Consider the following 22,974-nt stretch of genomic DNA (forward strand, 5'->3'; position numbering starts at 1 on the left):
ATGACTGGGAGATGACAGGCTACAGGTGTAAAATGAGGCATAGATTTCCCGACATAGCCAGTGCATCGATATATTTTGCTCAACTAGTCTTATTTTTCACAAAGGAAGTTTTTACCAAGGAGAAGTCACTGAAAAGTAGCAATATTGTAAAAAAAAAAAAAAGACAAGAGCAGCAAGAGAACCTTTATAAAGAAATGAAAAAAGAATGACCAGTTTAAGAAACAGAAAATGGAGTCTGCAGCACATAGCTGGTTATCAGAGAACTGTGAATAGGAAGGCATCCTAAAGTCTGGGTACCAGTCTTGGGTACAGTCTTGATACCAAAGGGGGCCTTCTAAGGTACTTTGGTGTCATGAGATAAGACCACCGCTTCAACCTCAGCATCCCTTCCCCTTCTGCAGAAGCTCCCCCAAGACATTCCAGGGCCATGAGCCCAGTCAGGCACCTAGCTACATATCTGGAATCACAGGAATGTTCTTCCCAAATAACAAGGAATTCAGCAAGGGCACAGTCAGTGATGCCACCACAATGAAACAGTTTTTCAAAACTATAGCAGAGCATTTAACAAAGTTTCTTTCATCCTCTTTATGTACGAGATAGAAAAATATAAGCTAGGTGTTTCATGTATGCTTGGGTGAACTTAAAATTGGTAAGATGACCAAAAAGAAGGAGGAATTTCAAAGATTTACTAGAAGTGTGTGTGTGTGAAAGGAGGTCACTAGTGGACCTGGACTTGCCCTCCTGCCCTCCATGACTTTTGTCCATGATTCAAATAGGGCTTCATTGACATGCTTGTCAAACTTTTCTATGACACAAAGCTTGGAGAGGTGGCCAATATATTAGTTGAAAGAATCCAGATTCCAAAAGAGTTTCATGGTAGTTTGTATCAAATAAGTGACTTTTAAGAGGACAAAATGTAAAGTTGTATGCTTGGGTTCAAAAAATCAATTTGATTCATACAAAATGAAGGGGACCTAGCTAGACAACAGTTTGTGTGAGGAAAAAGGAAATCTGACAGTCTTAGGGGAGGAAGCCAAAAATGAGTCCATAGTGTAACATCAGTCAAACAACAATTAAAAAGTATTTACTAAGTGCCTACTACATTCTAGGCACTGTGCTCAGTAAGGATGCAAATAAAATGAATTAAGCAAACCATAATTAAAAATAACTTAAATTCTAATAGGGATATTAGCCAAAAAAAATGCTATTGTAATCTAGTCTAATTAAGAAAAGCATAGTATCCAGAACAGGGGAGGTGACAGTTCTGTTTATTGTAGCCACTGTTCTCAAGCATTATGCCTAACATATTGCGAAAGAAAGAAAGAAAGAAAGAAAGAAAGAAAGAAAGAAAGAAAGAAAGAAAGAAAGAAAGAAAGAAAGAAAGAGGAAGGAAGGAAGAAAAGGAAGGAAGGAAGGAAGGAAGGAAGGAAGAAGGAAGGAAGGAAGGAAGGAAGAAAGAAAGAAAGAAAGAAAGAAAGAAAGAAAGAAAGAAAGAAAGAAAGAAAGAAAGAAAGAAAGAAAGAAAGGAAGAAAGAAAGGAAGAAAGAAAGAAAGAAAGAAAAACTACAAGGTTTTCAAAGTCCCAGCAATACTCCTGAATAATTCCAGTGGTGAAATAATGAATGTCTTTCTGTTCCAGCTAAATAATTTCTAATCACATCCATCATATGCCTCCCTATTGCTAAGTCTTGTTCTGGATGCATCAACGATCGGCATTTCAGAGGCGACCTCTGGGACTGAACCAACCCTAATGCTGATTGACCTCCCAGATGTTGCTCTGAGCCTGAGTGGTCCCTTGGCCCCTCACTGATCCAAAACCACAGCTGGCCAGCTCCCTGACAGAAATGGAATTGACACCATGGGGACCCATGAAATGATACAGAATCACAGAGCAACAGAGTGGGAAGGGCCCTCCAAGACCATCAAGGATCTGGATACCTTAACAAGAAGCCCAACTAAGTAAGAATTAGAATAACTTTAAAAGGCAAATGGTAACAATAACAGAACAATGGCTGACATTTCGGGACCACTTTCACAAAACATTTTACTTAGGATGGTAGAATCAGAGCTGGAAGGGAGCCTGCCAGAATGGAGCTAGTATTGGAGGGCCAAGTGAGATGAAATGGCTGGAAGTCACTGGAGGGCTTTCACCAGTCAAGTGCAGACAGAGAAAATTAGATGAGATAACTTTTCAGGGCTTCCGTGGAGGCAGGGGAATTCTCGTTTAGGTAAGAGTTGAACTTGATGATCTCCAAGCTTTGAGCTTCCAGTTCTGAGATTCTGCAGTTCTGTGACTTGGAGTCAGGAACACCAGGCGTCAGACCTTATGGAAACGTGCAGCTGAGTGACCTTGGGGAAGCTACATCAACTCTCTAGTCTCAGTTTCCTCCACTATAAAATGAGGATGGTAATACTTGTCATACGTGCCCCACACAGCTGCTGTTGCTCAGTCATGTCTGATTTTCTGTGACCCCATTGGGGTTTTCTTGGCAAAGAAAATGGAGTGGTTTGCCATTTCTTTCTCCAGCTTATTTGACAGATGAGGAAACTGAAACAAACAGGGTGAAGTGACTTGCCCAGGGTCCCACAGCTAGTGAGTGTCTGAGGCCAGATTTGAACTTAGGAAGAGTCTTCCTGATTCCAAACCCAGTGCTCTATCCACCGCACCACCGAGCTGTCCAGAACAGTAGTGAGATTCAAATGAAATAACGAGTAAAGTTCATGGCTGGTTGTTATTGTTGTTGGTGGTGTTTGTCCTTCCTTCTCAACGAGGACCATGATGTCAGGGAGGTACTGCCATGATGTGCAAAGGAATTGGATTATAGTGAGGCAGGGCTGTGCAAGGTCACCAGCCTCACTTTCTCCTCTGGAGCCATCTGGGTCCAGTGGCCAGCTACAGATCACGGTGACTGGAGATGGCCTTGGTGCAGCAGAGGCATTGGTCTTTTTAAGCTAAGATCTTTAACAGGTCTCAGTTTGACAGAGGCAAAGCTCGATCAGTGATTAAGGCTAGATAAGAGTTAAAAAAAAATCAATCTGGGAGGGGAAGAACCTCAGGATTTCTGGCCAAAACAGAAATAATTGCTATTTACATTCACTCTGAGCCAATCAGGGTGGAAACAGAAAGGTCATGGCAAACCTTAGAAGTAGTGTGGAAACGTCATCTCTTATTCTCTGGTCCAACATCCTTATTTAAGAAATTAGAACAATGAAGATCCAGCAAAGTTAAGGGATTTGCCCAAGGCCACACAAATAGTTGCAACAGAATGAGAATCTGAGCTCCTATCCTCTGACAGCAAACCAAGCTTTTGTTATATTTCACCACGTGGCTTCTTACATAATGTCCATTTGAACCTCATGGAATACCCAGAGATAGGCACACTAGATATACTCATCCCCATTTTACAGATGAGGCCCAGGTGTGTTAAATGACTTTCTCCCTCGATCACACAGTGAGCTGGTGTTGGAGGAAGGACTCCAGCCCAAGTCTCTCCTGGCTCTACGTCCATTACTCCTGCCACCACATGAGGTAGTTTGTCCTAGTGGATGGAACATTGAAGCTGGAGTTAGGAACACCTGGAGTTGATTCCTGACTCACCCGCTTACTTGCTGTGTGACCTTTGGTAAGTTGATTCACCTCTTCAAACCTCAACTTTCTCATCTGTACAATGGGGATTGTAATAGCACCACAAGGCTAATACAGGGTTCTAATGAGATGATATACATTAAGCACTTTTCAAGTCTTAAAGCACTACAGAAATATGAACATTATTAGTACTATTATTATTATGCCATATTACCTCATAATAAATAACTCAAAATAACTGCCTCTTACACCCTCCTAGCATGTTATTTTCATTATCAAATAACATTTGAACTTGTCAAGAGGATGGCAGAAGCGGAAGGAGGGGTAAAGGAAAATATATTAACTGCATCCATGGGCCTCACATTTCAGTGACATGAGAATAAAGTACCATGCTAACTTGGTGCCCTATCATGTAGCTAGTATTTCTTGCTTGAATAAATGCTCATGTTCCATGGACCGGCAATCCTGCCAGCAATGTCACTGCCCCAGAAAAGTTGCAGATCAGTGTCAATGCTTCTTCTCAAAAAAGAATGGGAAATCACAGAAGAGGGAGAGGGAGGGAGAGGGAGAGAGACAAGAAAAAGGAGGAGGAGAAGAGAGGAGAGCAGGGAGGAAGGAATAAAAAAAGGAAGGGAGGAGGGGAGGGAAGGACCAACAGGAACCAACTGGCCACTGATGAGGCAGTCACGTCAAAATCAGCTGTCTTTGGGCAGTCGGATGATCAGCTAATTAGAGCAAAAACTGAAATCAGTACCAACTAGAAGAAAGAATCAAGATGAGAATCAATCGATGACCATTTATTAAGTGCCAGGCACAGTGCTAAGTGCTGGGGATGCAAGTACAAAGAATGAAAGAATCTCTACTCTCAAGAGCACACCTAACCTGGACACAGCTGATCCTTAAAAATGGGAAATGGACAAAAGGAAAGACATCAGATTTGATTCTTACCATATTTTAGAAAGGCTTAACTGATAAAGGCAACCATTAGAATGAAGGGGTCCAAAGAGCCCACAGTCACCTCAGCCAGCAAATAATTGACCTCCTTGCCAAGCAGAGAGACATAGTATCTTAGGGCAACTCTAAATTAGAGTCAAAGTTCAATGGTAAATGGTTAAAAAGGAGGAAGGCCAAAGCTTATGAGAAGCATTGTCTCCAAAGATGGAAAGAAGCAGTGCAGATTATGATGATTCTGCGGAAAACTTGATGGAAGACTGAAGCCACGCCATTCCAGATGTTCATAGCTGAATCTGGAAATAGGACAACAAATGGATGCAAAATGGTAAATACTTGCCAACATTCCTGTACTGTCTTATTTTGAGCATGAGGACAGTAAAACCATGACATTTGGCCTTTAACCCCTGAGTTTTCCATGCGCCACAGGCAAAAATGGAAATTATATTTAAAAAGAAGCAGATAGGAAACAGGGTTGTAGCAAATTAAGCATACCAGGAAGGAAAACCGTGCTGGTGGTGACACATTGTTGGAGGCATAGAGCAATCAACTTTTTTTTTGGGGGGGGGGCTAGGCAATGGGATTAAGTGACTTGCCCAGAGTCACACAGCTAGTGTTATGTGTCTGAGGTCACATTTGAACTCAGGTCCTCCTGAATCCAGAGCCACTGCTCTGTCTACTGCACCACCTAGCTGCCCCCAATCAATTTTTAATCTAGAATTTTGGAAGGTACCAAACAATTGGCAGGCGGGATGGGAACGGAGCATGGATGGTATTATTTACCAAGAAGAGTCAGTCAATAAAGATTTGAATAACCATGGAAAAATCACTTGAACTCTCTGAGATTCCTCTTTCTCATCTGTGGAATAGGAGTAATCGTATGTGTCATATGGACCTCTCAGGGTTGTCGTGAGGTTCAAAACAAATAATTGACTTGGCAAATGTTAGAGTTCTGTATAGATGTCAGCTAATAATATCATTAGTAGTATTATCGTTGTTATTGATAGGCTATGACTTCCAACTCATTTACCTACTGTTAAGTTCTATAAAATATGACAATGATTGCCAAGCATATTGAAGGTTAGTAACCTAGATGAAAACATAAGAAGACAATAAGCCTTTGCAGAGTGAGACTTTATCTCCACTATTTCATGGTTGACTGAAGGCACAGAGAATCCTGTTTCCCAATGTGCTGACTTTTTTTTAAAAAATATTTGCTTCAGTGTGGTATGAGAAGAATGCTAGATTTGGAATTGGATAACCTGAATTGGAATCCTTACCATGACATGCACAGACTCTGTGACCTTGGACAAATCTTTTCCATCCTCTGGGTCTCATTTTCCCCCTCTGTAAAATAAGGGGTTATACTAGAATCAGGTATAGGGAACCTGCAGCCTTGAGGCCACATGCGGCTTTCTAGGTCCTTGGGTGCGGCCTTTTGACTGAATCCAAACTTCACAGAACAAATCTCCTTAATAAAAGGATTTGTTCTGTAAAACTTGGACTCCATCAAAGGGCACACTTGAGGGCCTAGAGGGCCACATGTGACCATAAGGCCATAAGTTCCCCACCCCTGGAGATGGCTCTAAGGTCCTTCATAGTTCTTAATCTACAATTCTATAATCCGGATGAGAAAAGTGTGAACGAAAAGACTCTTCCAGCACAGAGTTTTCCACGCACGGGCTAAGATCATGCAAGACCCCTTAAGACAGACGGCCTTGTCTGAGGAGCTTCTAATGAACAATATTGAGGCAGGCCCCAAATCGGGAGTTGTGCTCGATGGCAAGTCAGGCTTATTTCCTGGCATCAGGATTCCCTGCACTGGTGTGCAATACTCCAAGAAAGTGAACAAGAAGCAGCCTAAGGTGGAGCCACAGAGAAAGCTAAATAAGGTGTCTAAAGGAATCAAGTTTTAATCACTTCTGGATTGGAAACGCCTTAGGGAAGTGTGCTGTTTGACTAAGTTTGTCGTCCAGCTGTGGATCAGACGAGATGGGTCTGTTTTGCCAGAACAATTTGAGACTTTTCTTGTTAAATATTGTGATATTGATCCTGTCAGCATTAAACCCACTCCATTAGGCTACGCTGAGGTTAACTTGGACTGTGTAATGCAGTAGGGATGAGACTAAAAGCTCGATTAGAAGCCTAATGGAGATTAACGATCACCCAAAGGGCTGGACTCCTCCCTGAACTCATGCCCTCTGGTGCCTGTGACATCTGGTTCAACTCCCGGACGTGATTGTGCATAGGACAGGCGGGAAGCAATCAAACCTCACCCTCTCCTGTAGGAAACGAAAGCCACAGAGGATCAGAGGATGAGCACTGGGGCGGATGTGTACTCTCATCTTGTCCAGCCCCTTCACTTACAGAAGAGGAAACACAGGTTCCCACAAAGAAACTCCTAGCTTGCTAGTGCTTGGTGCCCACCTACCTGGGACATCAGAAGCAGAAAACCAATCAGATGAACCTGGGCCAAGCCAGCCCCTCCTTATTAAACACCAGACCCTCTTTGCACCATCCTGTTTGTTTTTTCGTTTGTTTGTTTGTTTGTTTGTTTTTTAGGCAATTGGGGTTAAGTGACTTGCCCAGGGTCACACAGCTAGTAAGTGTCAAGTGTTTTGTCTGAATCTGGATTTGAACTCAGGTCAGGTCCTCCTGACTTCAGGGCTGGTACAGTATCCACTGCACCACCTAGCTACCCCCACCATCCTGTTTGTTAAGACAGCTCAGATGCCTTGTACAGAGGAACTAGCAGAATGATGACTGAGAGCCTGGCACAGCCACAGTGCCAGGTCAGGAGGATGCCTCTGAGCTGGATCAATTCATTTTCTCCCTCTTCTGGAATCCAGTCATATACTTGTCTCTCCACATCACTCTAGTTAGTGTGGAACAATGGGGAAAATGCTGAATTTGGAATCAAAGAAGCCAAGTCCAAATCCCAATAATGCCATTTGCGATCTGTGTGACCATGAGTAAGTAACTTCAGCTCTCTGAGAATCAGCTTCCTCCTCTATAAAATGAAGGAGTCAGGCTAGCTGTCTTTGAAGGGCCCTTCCCATTCTAGATCTCTAGTCTCTGACTTTTAAATACTTGGAGACAGCTGTCCAGTTTCTCTTAAGTTATCTTTTTCTCTAAGCTAAACATGATTCAATAATGCTATAAAGGGATGAAGAATGCTCATGGCCAAGACTGTGGTGAGCACGGGGATGGAGGGTCTATAGAACTAGTCTGTCAATCCATGATTCTTGGACACATGTTGAGAATGGACAATGAGCTGAGCCCAGAATGGAGCAGGAAGAAAAGAATAGGGTAGATTATGTTTGAGAAGTGAAGCAGTAAGCTTCTCCCTGAAACAAAAATCCTCCTATTTAACCTGGTTCTTCTTTCAGTGACGTTGTCTGGCTGTGAAACATGGACTATCACCATTTGTGAGGAGTTATCACTGTAGATCATCTCCAAGCTAATGGAGAGGGGCTTGGTGGGCATCAATATACTGCTGAGGATCAACAGTCATAGACAGCAGGCCAAATATATTGGAAAAGCTATCATCAAAGAGATATGGGGTGAGATACAGATATGGACTGCTGATGGCTTGAAAACATCAGAGAACAGATAGATAGCCCACCTAGACAGTTGCTGCTGTACTCAGATAATGTGAAGAGATCTAGAGGAACATCCAGAGGACATTGGGCCATCCACCTTTTTAGAGGCTTCCATGGAGCATAAGGGCTTGATAAGATGGTATGGCATAGTATGTATCACTGGAGGGAGTTCCCCCATTGAGGTGATCCCAGGTACACAGAGGTTTCAAAGTATAAGCTCGGAGGCAGCGTGGGTGTTTTTATTTGTGTGTTTGTTTTAAAGAAAAGAATTTTGAGTAATCATCAGTTCCAAAATTCAGGCTCTTGTGAAAGGCTGGAAAATGACTGAAGAAGCAGGAGCGATAGTTCCATGTCAGGGAAGATGAAAGAAGCGTAGCAATGACTCATGAGGCTGGCAGCATCTTCTCTCTAATAGAGTTTGCTGATTCATAAAGACCAATTAGTGATGACAGATGAGGAGCAGCATTCTGGGGGAGCTAGAGATTCTATCTAGAACTGGGACTCTCACTCACCTTCCCTCTCTGGCTGGGACTTTACTAGTGCTTAAATTGTATTGTCATTTTGCTTTTCTGGACATTTAAGGAAAATTCATCTCAAGGACCTGGGGATGCTTAGGCTAGACAGAAGAGAATTAGGAATGGCACAGTACCTATCTCTAACTACTTGAATGGATAATGCATAGTATCATAAGACATGGAGCCAGGTGGGATATTAGAGACTCCCCAGTCCAACATCCACCTTTTAGAGATCAGACGATCATAGCTTTAAAGAGAGAAGAGACCTAAGAACCCAACAAGCTCAAAGCCCATATTTTGCAGATGAGGAAAATGAAGCTCAGAAAGGTCATTGGATCCTAGGTCTGAAGGTAAGAGTGACCTCAGAAGCCAAGGTCCAACCCCCTCATTTTATAGATAAGAAAACTGAGGCAAGGAGGATTGAGTAGCTGAAGATCACACAGGTAATAAATAAGTATAGGAGCTGGGTCAACTCAGTACCTTCCATGCCAACCCATTCCAATTTGACATGGTCCAAGTTGTTTGGACTTGAGTGTCCAATCTCAAGTAGAGTTCCCTTTGAAGTGGGGAAAATAACAAATTCTTGGTTCTATTTGAGAAATAATTCTCTATGTTTGTCATTTGAGCCCTATCAACCCCACCATTTTTCCTCAGGCTTCATGACAGAGGCTGGATGGAGCAGTGGACAGATCACTAGACTTAGAGCTTAAAAGAAACATGTGGATTCACAATCTGGTTCTGCCATTTACAATCAGTTTGACCTGAGGTGAGTCATTTCTCCTTTATGTATTTCTTCATCAATTTCTTCCCCTGTAAAAACGAGAGTGTCGGGCCAAATTGCCACTAAGGTCCCTTTGAGACTTTATATGAGAACACATCTCCTTTGCTAGAATGTCAGCTTCTCAAGGCCAGGACTTGTTTCACTTTTGTGTGTGGACCATGTGTGTAGTTCACATAGTGCCTGGCTTGTAGAAGATACACAATAAATGCTTGGAAACTGATTGATCTTTTGCTCCATACAATGATCCTGATGATATGTTCCCCCTCTTCTGCTTGACCTCAAAATCAAGCCTAGTATATGCTCCAAGAACCACAGGGCACAGGCACAAGAGCTTGGGGGCCAAGCCAATCTCCTAGGATGATCCTAGGTGTTCATCTGTGACAGCTGAAAGAAGCCTGTAATAATTGGGGGGAGAACCCCTAAGCCTGCTCATAACTGGATGGATGGATCATAAGATGGTGCCATGTTTAGAGCTCCTTGGTTATGGAGGGAAATATACGGATTAAAGGATAATCCTTTTTCCTCCCTCTTTCTAGAATCTGAAGGAGGGAAAGCTTTTCAGGAAGAGGAAAGAGCCCTATAGATGGGAGATGGAACGTTGTGTGTGGGGGAGAACCAGTAGAACAGTGTAGCTGGCCTGAAGACTGCGTGAAAGAGTGATCTGCAATAAGCTTATCAAGGTAGGATGGAGGCAGGACTTGTTAGGCTTTGATGAGAAAAGGAGGAGTTCGCTGTTCTAAAGGCCAAAGGGAGCCTCTAGGACTTTCCAATCACTGCTCATCCATCAGCTCCAGAGCAAAGACCCTGCTAGATGGGCTTGGACCTGCTTCTCTCTAGCCACCTCTTGCCTGAGTGTGTGCTTGAGTCAGCATTGGTTCTGAGGCATACATTCCTAGCCTTGGAGACAACTGCATGCCCTCAGGAGCTCAGAAGGTCCTGAGTCCTGTAGAGAGTGCTGGCTGCACTAGGGGAGAACCCCTTCCACCTCCTAGAGTGCCTCTTAGAGGAGAAGATGACAGATGAGCAGCCTAACTTTGTCCTCAGCTTTCCAGGAAATGTGGATCTCAGGGGAGACAGTGTGCAGACAAAGTCAAAGGTCAAATGATAATACAGGTATCTCACACAATGTCTCGTGCTTTGATGTTTCAAGTGTAGTTGTACTTAAAAGTCATTGCTTCATGTTTAAGATTTTTGTGGACATGTGCCTTGTAAGTTTTGTGTTGTTATCCTTTCTTTCATGTGGAGGAAACAAATTGTTGCCCTATCCCTGAAAAAAAAAAAAGAAATGTCCCATGAGCCTCCAGAAGTTATCCATTCCCAAACCTCCTCAAAGCATGGAAATGACCTTGGATTCTCAAAGGTTATTCCAGCAGAGCCCAGGCTGTGGGAGATCTCACAGAGCTGAAAAAGCTTGGAGGCTGGCCATGAGCACAGACTACCTGTAGCCCAAAGATCAGCCTAGCTAAATACAGAGGGCTCACCCCCAACCAGCTGGCCACCAGTGAGTGACCTTGGCCATGGTCATTTGTGAAATAAGAACATTTGAAAACGCCTGCAGGGGACCTCTTTGGTTTCCAAAGGTGATTACAGCAGAGCTGTGGGAAAGGGGGCAGAAGGGATAACACCATCTGTAGAGCTATTGGCAACATTAATTCAATTGGCAGTTAGGTAGGATGATGGTTAGTGGGTTGGACATGGAATCAGGAAGACCTGAGTTCAAATCTGGCCTCAGAAACTTACTAGCTGTGTGGCCCTGGGAAAGTCACTCATCCTCTGTCTGCCTCAGTTTTCTCACCTGTAAAATGGGGGTAATGATATCACCTACCTCCCCAGTGTTGTTGTGCTTTGCCAACCTTACAGAGCTACATAAATGCTAGCTATTAACAGTGGCTCTTGACAAATGAGATCACTTGCAGTGACTAAGGACTGACTATATTCTGGCCAGAATTGAGACACTTTCAGAGTCATTAGGAAAAGGGCCAGACTGGTCATAGAGTAAGAATGAAGGATAACAGTCTAGGGGCTGTCATATTCTGAAATGTAAAAAGGCCTAAAATAAGGCCTTGGGCCTATGAAGTAGATGCCCCTCTGCAGGAGTCATGGGATGTCGTAGACCAGAGTCACACAGGATGAAAAGGTGTAGATCAGATGTCACAAACCAATGGATCACTGGAGGGAGGACCCACCTTTACAAGACCGTAGATCCCTGAATTACTGAAGTATAAGCAATGGCCCAGTGGTAGCACAGGCCTAGGAAACTTGTTCTGCATCTATGCTGTGACCCCCTCCCACCACACCACCACCATTTGCTGGACCTATCTTCCAATATCCCTTCTGTCCTTTCCTCCACACACAAATGGCCACTTCCTTAGTTCAGGCCATATCACTTCTTGCCTAGACCATTGAAATAATCTTCTAATTGGTCTGTCCTCTTTCCAATCCATCCTCTATACCAAGGGTGGGGAATCTGTAGCCTTGAGACCACATGTGGCCCTCTAGGTCCTCAAGTGCAGCCCTTTGACTAAAACCAAACTCCACAGAGCAAATTCTCTTACTAAAAGGGTTTGTTCTGTAAAACTTGGACTCAGTCACAAGGCAACACCCGAGGACCTAGAGGGCCACATGGGACTCGAGGCTGCAGGTTCCCCACTCCTGGTACAATTGCTAAAATGATGTTTCTAGGAGGCAGTTCTGCCCTACTCATAGAATCACAGGAGCATAGGTCTATAGCTGGAAAGGATCTTAGCAGCCATCTAGTTTGATAGATGAGGAAGAGAACCAGAGAAAATAAGTGATGTGCACAAGGTCACACTGGGAATAAGTGATAAAAATTGTTGATTTGAACTCAGGTCCTATGATGCTAACAAACAAACAAACCAATAGTGCTATCAACACGGAATCTGAGGAGTAAAACAGTGCCAACAACTGGGAGAATCAGGGGAGCCTTCCCATAGCAGGTGGCACCCGAGATGAACTTTAAAATGAGTCAAGGATTCTAACAATTGGGGATAAGAAAGGTGTCATAGGGGACTGCTCACATAAAGACAAAGAGACAGAAGATGGGATCCCAAATCTGGAAAAGAGCTAGTGGGACACTCCGCTTCCAGGAGCCAAGATGGCAGAGTGAAAAGGTAGTCGCTCTCACTCTCCCCTATCAATCTCTGAAAACCCAGAAAATATCACCCCAGAAAAAAAACCCTGGAACACCTGAAATAGAAGAAAGACAAGGAGCAGCAGTGCAGCAGCCCAGCAAACGGGTCTCCCAGTGCCTCAGCAAAAATAAGGGAGGCAGAACTACAAGGGCCCCAGGCGAACAAGTACCCTGCGGCATTCATCTGAAAGGAGGTGAAGAAAACAACCTAAAGTCTTCCTAAAGCCCAGGCCTTGCTGATGCCAACCCAACACCAGGTGAGCTATAAGAGCCCTGAAGCCTCCAATTGTGAAGGAATCCTGAAGCCCAGGTGGTAGAGCAGGCAAACACCAACACCTGGACCTCCGAGTGCCTCGGGGGGGGGGGAACCAGTGGAAACCAGCTCACCACCAGGGCCTCGGCACTCCACTGCAAAGGAATCTCCTGGTGCATTAGCAGAAATGAGGGAGACAACACTGCAGGGGCCCCAGGCAGATAAACACCCTGCAGCACCCATCTAAAAGGAGCTGAAGAAAGCTAAAGGAAAGGAAAAGCAGGCAACCTAGAATTGCCTGAAAGTTCCAGCCTTGCTGATTCCAGCCCAACAAGGTAAGCTGCCAGAAACCTACAGCCTCCAATTGCCAGCATAAGAGGCCCCAGCACACAAAGCCAGTGACCAAGACCTAGGCTCCCAACACAAGAAGCTTGGGTCAGTACCCTCTGTTCCCAGCAGGAGAGCTCAATCTCTTTAAAGGCCAGGGAATAAAGAACACCATGAGTAAAAAGAAACGTACCATAGATTCATATTATGAGAAGAGTGAAGATCAAGACAGAAATTCTGAAGAGGACAACATTGTCAACAAACCCACATCTGCAACAACAAAAGGGAATATGAACTGGTCTGAAGCCCAAAAAGCCTTCTTAGAAGAGCTCAAGGATTTTAATAGTCAAATGAGAGAGGTAGAAGAGTCCTTCAAAAATACAATTGGCCAATTGGAAAAAAAATACACTGAAGAAAACAAGTCCCTAAAAAAACCACAATTGTCCAATTAAAGAAAGAAGTACAAAAATTAACAGAAGAAAACAATCTGTTAAAAACTAGAATTGGACAAATGGAAACTAATGTCTCTATGAGAGAGCAAGAATCAGTCAAACAGAAACAAAAAATGAAAAAATAGATGAAAATGTAAAATACCTCATCAATAAAACAACAGACCTGGAAAATCGACTCAGGAGAGACAATTTAAAAATTATTGGACTACCTGAAAATCATGATGAAAAAAAGAGCCTGGACAGTATCTTTCAGGAAATCATAAAGGAAAACTGCCCAGAAGTCCTAGAACCAGAAGGGAAAATAACCATAGAAAGAATCCACCATCACCACCTGAAAGAGATCCCAAATTGACAATGCCAAGGAATATAATAGCAAAATTCCAAAATTACCAGATGAAAGAGAAGGTGCTGCAAGCAGCCAGAAAGAAAAATTTAAATATCATGGAACCACAGTCAGGATTACACAGGACCTTGCAGCTTCTACATTAAAAGACCACAGGGCATGGAACATGATATTCCTAAGGCAAAGGAGCTTGGAATGCAGCCAAGGATCAATTACCCAGCAAAAATGAGCATCATTTTTCAAGGGAGGAGGTGGATATTCAAAAATAGGAGACTTCCAAACTTTCCTGATAAAAAGACCAGAGCTCAACAAAAAATTTGATCTTCAAGTACAGGACTCAAGAAGGACTTAAAAAGGTAAATGGGACAGAAAGATACAATATGTTGTTAATAAGGGGGGGCTGTTTAAACCCCTACAAGGGAATATGACTTGCAACCCTTGAGAACTGTATTGTTATTACATGTTAAAGGAGTATACATAAAGAGGGTGGATATTAGTTGACTTTGATGTAATGATAAAAAAAATCTAATCAAGTGGGTTAAATGGATCCAAATAAGTGGATCAATCTGATCTTAGAAAATGTACTGAGAAAGGAGGAGGCAGACAAGGGTAAATTACATTACAGGAAAAGACACAAAATCCTATTACAGCAGAGGGAAAGAAGGGAGGGGGAGCATTGTTTGAACCTTACTCTCATCAGATTTGGCTCAAGAAGGGCATATAATCAGTTAGGTATAGAAATCTAACTTGCCCTATAGGCAGTAGGAGGGAAAAGGGGAAAGAAAAGGGAGGGGGGAAAGAAGGGAGGGAAAGCAGTAAGATAAAGGGGAAGAAAAGGGAAAGGGATAATAAAAGGGGGAGGGACTGAAGGAGGGTGGTCAAAAGCAAAAACATAGTGAAGGGGAGAAAGGAAAAAGGAGAAAGAAAAGCATAAATGGGGGAAAGGATGGAGAAAAAGACACAGATAGTAATCATAACTGTGAATGTGAATGGGATGAACTCTCCCATAAAATGGAAATGGATTGCAGAATGGATTAAAAACCATAATCCTACAATATGTTGTTTACAGGAAACACATTTGAAAAAGAGTGACACATACAGGGTAAAGGTAAAAGGCTGGAGCAGAATATATTATGTCAGCTGAAGTAAAAAAAGCAGGGGTAGCAATCCTGATCTCAGACAAAGCAAAAGCAAAAATAGATCTAATCAAAAGAGATAAGGAAGGAAACTACATCCTGCTAAAAGGCACCATAGACAATGAAGTAATATCATTACTAAATATATATGCACCAAATGGTATAGCATCCAAATTCTTACAGGAGAAGTTCAGGGAGTTACAGGAAGAAATAGACAGCAAAACTATACTGGGGGACCTGAACCTCCCCCTCTGCACTAGATAAGTCTAACCACAAAATAAACAAGAAAGAAGTTAAGGAGGTGAATAGAACATTAGAAAAGTTAGGTATGATAGACCTCTGGAGAAAACTGAATGGGGATAGAAAGGAATATACTTTTTTCTCGCAGTACATGGCACATACACAAAAATTGACCATGTACTAGGGCATAAAAACCTCACAATCCAATGCAGAAAGGCAGAAATATTAAATGCATCCTTTTCAGATCATGATGCAATAAAAATTATATGTAATAAAGGGCCATGGAAAGATAGACTAAAAAATAATTGGAAACTAAATAATCTAATCCTAAAAAATGATTGGGTCAAACAACAAATCATAGAAACAATCAATAATTTCATTCAAGAGAATGACAATAATGAGACAACATACCAAAACCTATGGGATGCAGCAAAAGCAGTTCTTAGGGGAAGTTTTATATCTCTAAATGCTTACATAAATAAAATAGAAAAAGAGGAGATTAATGAATTGGGCATACAACTAAAAAACTAGAAAAAGAACAAATTAAAAATCCTCAACTAAACACCAAATTAGAAATATTGAAAACCAAAGGAAAAATTAAAAAATTGAAATTAAGAAAACTATTGAACTAATAAATAAAACTAAGAGCTGGTTTTATGAAAAAACAATAAAATAGATAAACCTTTGGTTAATTTAATTAAAAAAAAGAAAAAGAAAACCAAATTACTAGTATCAAGAATGAAAAGGGCAAAGCTACCACCAAGGAAGAGGAAATTAAAACAATAATTAGGAATTATTTTGCCCAACTATATGCCAACAAATTTGACAATCTTAGTGAAATGGATACATATTTACAAAAATATAAATTGCCCAGATTAACGAAGAGGAAGTAAAATACTTAAATAACCCCATCTCAGAAAAAGAAATTGAACAAGCCATTGATGAACTCCCTAGGAAAAAATCTCCAGGGCCAGATGGATTTACATGCGAATTCTATCAAACATTTAAAGAACAATTAATTCCAATACTATATAGACTATTTGGGAAAATAGGTGAAGAAGGAGTCTTACCAAATTCTTTTTATGATACAAATATGGTGTTGATACCTAAACCAGGAAGAGTCAAAATAGAGAAAGAAAATTATAGACCAATTTCTCTAATGAATATAGATGCAAAAATTTTAAACAAAATACTAGCCAATAGATTGCAGCACTTATCACAAGAATAATACACTATGACCAGGTAGGATTTATACCAGGAATGCAGGGTTGGTTCAATATTAGGAAAACTATCAGCATCATTGAGCATATCAACAACAAAACCAACAGAAACCACATGATCATCTCAATAGATGCAGAAAAAGCTTTTGATAAAATACAACACCCATTCCTATTAAAAACACTAGAAAGCATAGGTATAAATGGAGTCTTCCTTAAAATAATAAATAGCATATATCTAAAACCTTCAGCAAGCATTATATGTAATGGGGACAGGCTAGAAGCATTTCCAATAAGATCGGGGGTGAAACAAGGATGTCCATTATCACCACTGTTATTCAATATTGTACTGGAAACCTTAGCTTTAGCAATAAGAGAAGAAAAAGAAATTGAAGGCATTAGAATAGGCAAAGAAGAAACAAAGCTATCACTCTTTGCAGATGACATGATGATATACTTAGAGAATCCTAGAGAATCAAGTAAAAAACTACTTGAAATAATAAACAACTTTAGCAAAGTTGCAGGCTATAAAATAAACCCACATAAATCATCAGCATTTCTATATATTACCAACAAAGCCCAACAGCAAGAGATAGAAAGAGAAATCCCATTTAAACTTACTGTAGACATTATAAAATATTTAGGAGTCTACCTCCCAAACAAACCCAGGAACTCTATGAACACAATTACAAAACACTTTTCACACAAATAAAATCAGATCTAAATAATTGGAAAAACATCAGTTGCTCATGGGTAGGCCGAGCTAATATAATAAAAATGACAATCCTACCTAAGCTAATTTACTTATTCAGTGCCATACCAATCAAACTACCAAAAAATTATTTTATAGAGTTAGAAAAAATAATAACAAGATTCATTTGGAAAAACAAAAGGTCCAGAATATCAAAGGAACTAATGAAAAGAAATGCAGGGGAAGGTGGCCTAGCAATTCCAGATCTTAAATTGTATTATAAAGCAGCAATCATCAAAACTGCTTGGTACTGGCTAAGAAATAGGGAGGTGGATCAGTGGAATAGGTTAAATATGCAAGACACAGTAGTCAATGACTATAGTAATCTATTATTTGATAAACCCAAAGACCCCAGCTTCTGGGATAAGAACCCACTCTTTAAAAAAACTGCTGGGAAAACTGGAAAAGAGTATGGCAGAAACTAGGCATAGACCCAAATCTCACACCATATACCAAAATAAAGTCAAAATGGGTTCATGACTTAGATATAAAGGCTGATACCATAAGTAAACTGGGAGAACAAGGAATAGTTTACCTATCAGATCTATGGAGAACAGAAGAATTCATGACCAAACAGGAGATAGAGAACATTATGAAAAGCAAAATGGATAATTTTGATTACATTAAATTGAAAAGTTTTTGCACAAACAAAGCCAATGCAACTAAGATTAGAAGGAAGGTAGAAAATTGGGAAAGAATTTTTACAACCAGTCTCTCTGATAAAGGCCTCATTTCTAAAATATATAGAGAATTAAGACAAATTTATAAGAACACAAGCCATTCCCCAATTGATAAATGGTCAAAGGATATGAACAGACAGTTCTCAGATGAAGAAATTAAAGCCATCTATAGTCATATGAAAAAATGCTCTAAATCATTATTGATTAGAGAAATGCAAATCAAAACAACTCTGAGGTACCACATCACACCTATCAGATTGGCCAACATGACAAAACAGGAAAATGATAAATGTTGGAGAGATGTGGGAAAATTGGAACACTAATACATTGTTGGTGGAGTTGTGAAATGATCCAACCATTTTGGAGAACAATTTGGAACTATGCCCAAAGGGCTACAAAAATGTGCATACCCTTTGATCCAGCAATAGCACTTCTAGGGCTATATCCCAAAGAGATCAAACAAATGGGAAAAGGACCCACATGTACAAAAATATTCATAGCAGCTCTTTTTGTGGTGGCAAAGAATTGGAAATTGAGAGGATGCCCATCAATTGGGGAATGGCTGAGCAAGTTGTGGTATATGAATGTAATGGAATACTATTGTGCTATAAGAAATGATGAACAGGCTGACTTCAGAAAAACCTGGAAAGACTTATATGGTCTGATGCTGAGTGAAGTGAGCAGAACCAAGAGGACTTTGTACACAATAACAGCCACGTTATGCAATGACTAAGAGTGTTAAACTGAACCCTTCTCAGCATTACAAGGATCTAAGGCATCTCCAGAGGCCTCGGGATGGAAAATGCTGTCCGCATCCAAAGAAAGAACTATGGAAGTTGAATCGCTGTCACTTATTTTTACCTTCAGTTGAGTTTTGTTTCATGTTTCTGATGGTTCTTCATATTGGTTTTAATTTTTACTTACAACTCCACTAATGTGAAAATATGTTTAATGGGTATGTAAATGTAAAGCCTATATCAGATTGTGGGCCATCTTGGGGAGGGTGGGGGGGAGAAAAAGGGAGAAAAATTTTCAACTCAAAAGCATATGGAAGTGATTGTTGATAAATCAAAATAAATTAATAAAAAAAAAGAGCTAGTGGGACAGTTTGACTGGAATATAGAGTGTGCAAAGGTCTCAACCGCTGCTGTCCCTTCTACCTCCCTTCCCACAATTCTCTGTGGTCACATAAGTGTATTGATGTATCTATCATATCCCCCTAGAGAATTTAAGATCCTTGATGGCCCTGACTATCGATTTGTTTGGTTGGGTGTTTTGTTTTCTTTTGTTTTTGATCTATATCCCCAGCACCTACCAGACCTGAGTTTGCAGAATGTGGGCACCAGGGAAAAGAGGAGAGTAAATCACCTGGCATTTTTGACCAGCTCTTTATTTGCTTTCCCATTGTTTAAAGCCAAGCCCCAACTGGCAATGTTGGAATCAAAACCCCAGTGAGTCATGAGCTCCTGTATCATCATGTAAAGGGTTCAGGTGGGTGTATGCATTTGCATGATGCAGACCACACCTCCCCTGGGCTGTGAAGTAGCTAAACAAGGCGTTGCATCACACTCAAGCACACACCTAGCAATGGAATGACTTAGAGTCTGTGGTAAAGGAAGAGGGAGAAGAGCTAATTTCCACTGGAGAGCACAGGGCTTTGTCCTTTGTCAAGGTATTCTGCTGTAGCTTGGGGACTCCATGATTCTGGAATCTCTCCAAATTGCAAGTGTAAGTCATTTTGGGTAATGGTATGTTCAGGGGAAACTAGTACCTCTGGTGTGAGGGTTTGCTGAGCCCTTTCCAGGGCTTCTCATCTACTTTTGGTGTCCACCTGTCACTCAACTTTCACCTGTGTCTCCAAGAAGTTGTAGCATGTGCAGTGGCCACACCCTAGTAAAACCATTTTGGCAGATTGGCTAAACCAGGTTGAGAGCAACTGACAGGCTTCAAACCCATCACTGAGCTAGGAGAATGTCCACCTCAAGCATGGGAAGACTTCCTCTGGTGGGCAGATCAGAAGAATTTGTTCCAGTGGCTATGAAGGCGGCTGAAGCAGGTGCTACGGAGCACTCAGAGTTTGGTCAGACATGGAAGACGCTAAGGTCATCCACTGCATCCCGGGCCATCTCCAGTCATCTTGACTTTTGTCTAGCCATTGGACCTCAATTATTATGTGCAACTCTGTCTCATTTAAACCTAATTCACATACAAGACATCACCCTGTGGTATCATTGGTCCATTTTTAAAAAAGGACAAACAACATAGGGTAATCATATTTATGAAGGCTCAAGTCCCCAGCTAGCGCATTTTCTGTCCATAAATCAAATAGCCAAGTGTTTGATTCTTGTGGAATAGCAAAGTGAATAACAAGAGCAAAGTAAGTAATTGAACTGTTCTCTTGCCACTGTCCATACCAGCATATAATCTTCCGCAGACTCAGACCCTCCTGTGTGATAGCAACAGCTGAGTGATGAATGAAAGACTCTTACAATTTTGTGTGCCTGTATGTGATTATGCTTCATTGCTGTCCCAGTCCACCTCTGTGGCCTCTGCTCTTCTTTGCTATGGGGCTACCATCTATTTCTTCTTCAAACTGTTGCTGCTGTCTTCGGCATGTTGCCTGCTGCAATCTGTCATAGATATCATCAGCTGCTGATACTTCTTTGTCCTCAGAGGAAGCAATCAATTCTACAAGCATTCAACAGGCACCTACTATTTGCTAAGGTGGAAACATATACAAAAATGAAACAATCCCTGCCCTCAAAAGAGCTTGTTTTCTACAGGAAGGAAACGTGCATAGATAATTAAGTACAACATACATATAAAGTAAACGCAAAGTAATCTCAGGAGTGTAGGGGTTTGCTAACCACTAGACGGTTTTGGAAAGGCTGAGGGCACATTTTGGAGATGGCATTTGAGTTGAGCCTTGTTGAGAACTCAGGAATCCAAGAAAGAGAGTTCATAAGGCAAAGTGTGCCAGGCAGAAAATATCGGGTGTATGGAATCACAAATAGACTCGTTTAGCAGAACAGAGAGTGTGTGAAGAGGGCATAATGTGAACCGATAAGAGAAGATAGATTGGGATTCAATTGTAAAAACTTTAGATGCTGTGCAGGATATATTTTCATTTCAACTGGAAGTGCTGAATCTCCCTGAGAATAGGAGTGACATTATCAGAATTGTGCTCAAGAAAAGCCTTTTGGCAGCTGTGTGTATAATAGATTGAAGTGATGGGAGACTGGAAACAAGTAGACTCATTAGACGGCCCCTGCAGTAAGCCAGGCAAGAGGTGAGGAGGGCCTGAAAAGGGAGGTGGGAAAGTGAATGAAGAGAAGGGCTACAAGAGATATTGAGGAGCTAGAACCAATGAGATGACAACTGATTGGAAAGGGGCATGGTGGAAATCTAGGCGTGACTGCAGACAGGAAGTGTGCACTCTTTGGTGAGATTATGGGCAGGCCAGCATGTCTGGGACTAATCATTGTATTTTCAGCCCTTTTCTCAAGTCAGTCCCACATCCATGGACACAAAAAGGCCCTTGGGTAGCTGTCAAAAACTTATCAATTTTAATTGCCCCACCCTTAAGGGAAAGTCCCCCGCCCCTCCCTCCTAGCAGAGTTAGAGCCAGCAGATTCCTACCAAATGCCGTCATGCCCCTCCCTGGCCATTAGTGTCCAGACCACCTAAATTACCTCACGGAGGCATTCAGCAGCAACAGTAGAGGGGGATTACATAGCTGGAGACCTTACTTAGCCCCACATTCCTGACACTTCTGCAAAAGTCCCTCAGTCCCTCTGAGGCTTAACCTAAGGCCTAAAATAGAGCTGTCACCAAAATAGAATAGGGGTCTTTGGGAGATGGTGGGTTCCTATACACCAGAGATCATTAAGCCAGTTGGCCACCTGCCACATATGTTTGGAGGGCTTTCTTGGCCAGGTCTAGCTGGGACACAATGGCCCCCAAGGTTCCTTCTTACTCTGAAATAAGCTTACTCATCTTATCTAGGTGTTGTGATAGAAGGGCAGAAAGAACTGGGACTGGCCCTGGGCAGAACTCACTGTCAGATGGCCAGAGGTATCTTGTGTGCCTCCCAATCTGCCTGGTGCTGCAGCTTCTGGAAAGGGGGTGCTCTTTAGAGTCAGAGTTGTTACCTGTGCGTCGCCTCTGAGGACCCTTCTGATTCTTAGATTCTGTTTCTTTCTATTGCTATGACATGTCCTCCAACCTTCTCCTTAACTTCCGTAGACTATCAGAGCTGGCAGTAGCCTTGGAGATCATTCAGTCCAACCGTCTTATTTTAATATACTTTATGACAGTGCAACATCTGACACATAGTAGGCACTTAACAAATGCCAGTGGACTGACTGGATACCCAAGCCCAGAGAGAGGCAAAGGGACTAATCCATAATCACCATTAATGAGTATCCCAAGTGGAAAGGAACTCAGGCTTCCAAACTCCCAGTCCCCTGCTCTCACCACTACTCCTTCCTCATCCAATCATGCACATCAGGTGCCTCCATCACCCTTCCTTCTACCTCAGGAGACTCCATCCCTCCTCTTGCCATCCATGCCCATCTTCAACCTGGCAAGGGTCACCCATTGCTCAGAAGGTCTCCTTTTCCTCCCCTGCACCCTTCACAGTATTCTGTTTTTCTGCCTCTCAATTTGCCTGGCTCTCCCTCCATAGACTTCATCTCCTTTCTTGCATTTGTAGCAAACAGAGTCATATCTGTGTAATTCCAAAATCTAAAAAAAAAAAAAATCAAGAGTGTTTGACAAACCAAAGAAGCAGGCAGGGATAATAGTAATAGCAGCAGGTGACCCTGACTCCAGATGCTTTGTGGGCAGAAGTTGTCTGGCTTTTGTTTCAAATCAATAATTAAAGAAATGCAAATTAAAACAATGGGGATACCACCTCCAATTCATTTTATTGGCAAAAATAAGTAGAATTAAATTCTGGTGAGACTGTGAAGAAACAGCCATTCTGAT

Source organism: Phascolarctos cinereus, unplaced genomic scaffold (assembly GCF_003287225.1).
Source record: "Phascolarctos cinereus isolate Bilbo 61053 unplaced genomic scaffold, phaCin_HiC Scaffold_5;HRSCAF=322, whole genome shotgun sequence".
In the NCBI taxonomy this organism is placed as follows: Eukaryota; Metazoa; Chordata; class Mammalia; order Diprotodontia; family Phascolarctidae; genus Phascolarctos; species Phascolarctos cinereus.